Source organism: Spinacia oleracea, chromosome 3, assembly GCF_020520425.1.
Source record: "Spinacia oleracea cultivar Varoflay chromosome 3, BTI_SOV_V1, whole genome shotgun sequence".
NCBI lineage: Eukaryota > Viridiplantae > Streptophyta > Magnoliopsida > Caryophyllales > Amaranthaceae > Spinacia > Spinacia oleracea.
This window is the reverse complement of record NC_079489.1, coordinates 32,841,599-32,843,639: the sequence shown is the minus strand read 5'-3', so window position 1 is coordinate 32,843,639 and position 2,041 is coordinate 32,841,599. Positions and strand designations below refer to the sequence as shown.

The window sequence follows — 2,041 nt, the reverse complement described above, 5'->3', positions numbered from 1 at the left end:
TGTTTTTATTCCAGATACTATAATGGATGACCTAAGCAATTATGCACACATCACTAGCTGTTTTCTACACTTGGGTTACAAAACAATGCCAAAGTGATTCTATTATTATTATTGAGATGTTTAAAAGAAGTTAAAAGAAAAGTGGCTATTACTTTCTTCTGAATATAATCAGCACAAAATAAAACGTTGGGAGTCCTTGGGACTAGGAAAATTAGTCTAATACTACTTTTGTCTAAGAGAGCACAAGGCTCATAAGCTAGTAAATTCCGTTGTGAGAAATGTTAGGTCAAGCAAATTCCTTTTGTGTGCACTCAAAGGCTGCAACAGTTTAAAAATTATATTCCTCCAGCTCCAAGTCTAGCCCCACAAACTTGAACCAAAATGGAAGGCCAGAATTGCAACCTAAACCAACTTCCTCAAGTGACAGCGGCGTTGTGCCCCTTACAATGCAAGGCCATCTCAACCAACTCCTTCATCTCTCTCGTCCTCATTACTTCCTCTCGTCTCATTACCTCCTATGGAATACCAGTTCATTTTGCTGGATCAGCAAGCTACGATTGCAAAGCAAAGCTCCATCTCCATGGATGGATGTAAAAGGTTTAACTAAAATCCATTTCCATGACTTCCAACTCCCTGCTTATAGTACAACCTACTTCAGAACCCCGAAACTGTATCCCTTATCCTGTGCACTTTTATCCATTTCTCGAAGCAGCTCTCAAGGAAAGTCTCAACTATCGATAGGAGGATTATAGCCATTTATGATATAGTACTGGCTTCTGAGATGTAAAATTCATCCAAAATGCTGAATCTTACAATTTGATTTCATTTCTGCTTTTACCCTTTTCTTGAATTCCTGGGACAGCGTAGCTGAAAAACCTTTTCAGCTTGAATTAGAAGATATCCCAAAATGCATTCCTTCTAATTGAGGATGCACTCCACCAGAGATGACAGCTTTGTGACCAATCAATTCATGTTGTTGGGCTTGAATCTGGAAGAATCTAAAACACTTCCAGATTGATAGAAGGCAGGTAAGTTGATCTGTTGGACAAGATATCAACAAGTGCAGAGATAAAAGACTTGTATTTGGACCTTTTAATTGTGGAAATGTAAAGAAAAAGTGGAAAACAGAGACATCAACCCTTAGAATGGCTAGACGAACAATAGCAAAAGTTATGTTGTACATGTATCTTTTAGATCATCGACAATTCAACATCCCTAAGTGCTGAGCAGATCAGGAATTGGCAACAGGGTTTGAAAGAAGCGGGCAAAACTTTGTATGGGTGCTTAGAGACTCTAATACAAGTGACATTTTATTGCAGAAGATGAACGTAAGAGGTCCCCAACTACCACAAGGGTATGAAGAGACAGTGAAAAAAAGAGGATGGTAGTAAGAGACTGGGCAACAGGGGGGTTCATGAGTCACTGTGGATGGAACTCGTGCAATGATGGTATCAGTGTGGGAGTCCCTACAGCAGCCTGGTCTGAGATTCTGACCAACCAAGGAACACCGTTCTGGTAACAGAGATTTAAAGAATTTGCACATTGGTGAGGGATTGGTCACACCACGCTCAGTTGGTAGAATCAAATACTATGGTGAACATATCAAAACATTGATGGCCACAAAGGAAGGAGAAGAGATGAGAAAAAGAGCTGCAAAACTAGGAAAAGTTGTTCAAGGATCGGTCACTAAAGGTGGTACTGCTCACTTAGAAATGGACTCACTCATTGCACACATCACCAGATGATTATTAGTTTTTTACTACTAAAGAACTCCCCTGACCTTAAACAGCAAAGGATGGAACTAGGCATGTCTCATTGCCCATACACAAACTTACCGAAACGTAGGGACATATAAAACATGCTTCAGAAAAAGAAAAGGTCGATATTCTACAAGCTCATGAGTTCTTGACGAATGTTTCTAAGTGGTTTTCCTAATGTAAAGTTATGTCTCTGGACAGTTACACTATGCTTTACTCTGTATACAAGAATTGTATTGTACTTTCTTGTTATAGAAGCATGGCAGTTGAATACCACCTACTTC

The 2,041-nt window shown here is 39.4% G+C and overlaps 1 pseudogene; it reads left to right on the top strand.

Moving 5' to 3' along the window:
* The first annotated feature begins 381 nt into the window (after positions 1-381).
* LOC110804167 (zeatin O-glucosyltransferase-like) lies at positions 382-1,745 on the top strand (annotated as a pseudogene).
* Positions 1,746-2,041: the final 296 nt, after the last annotated feature.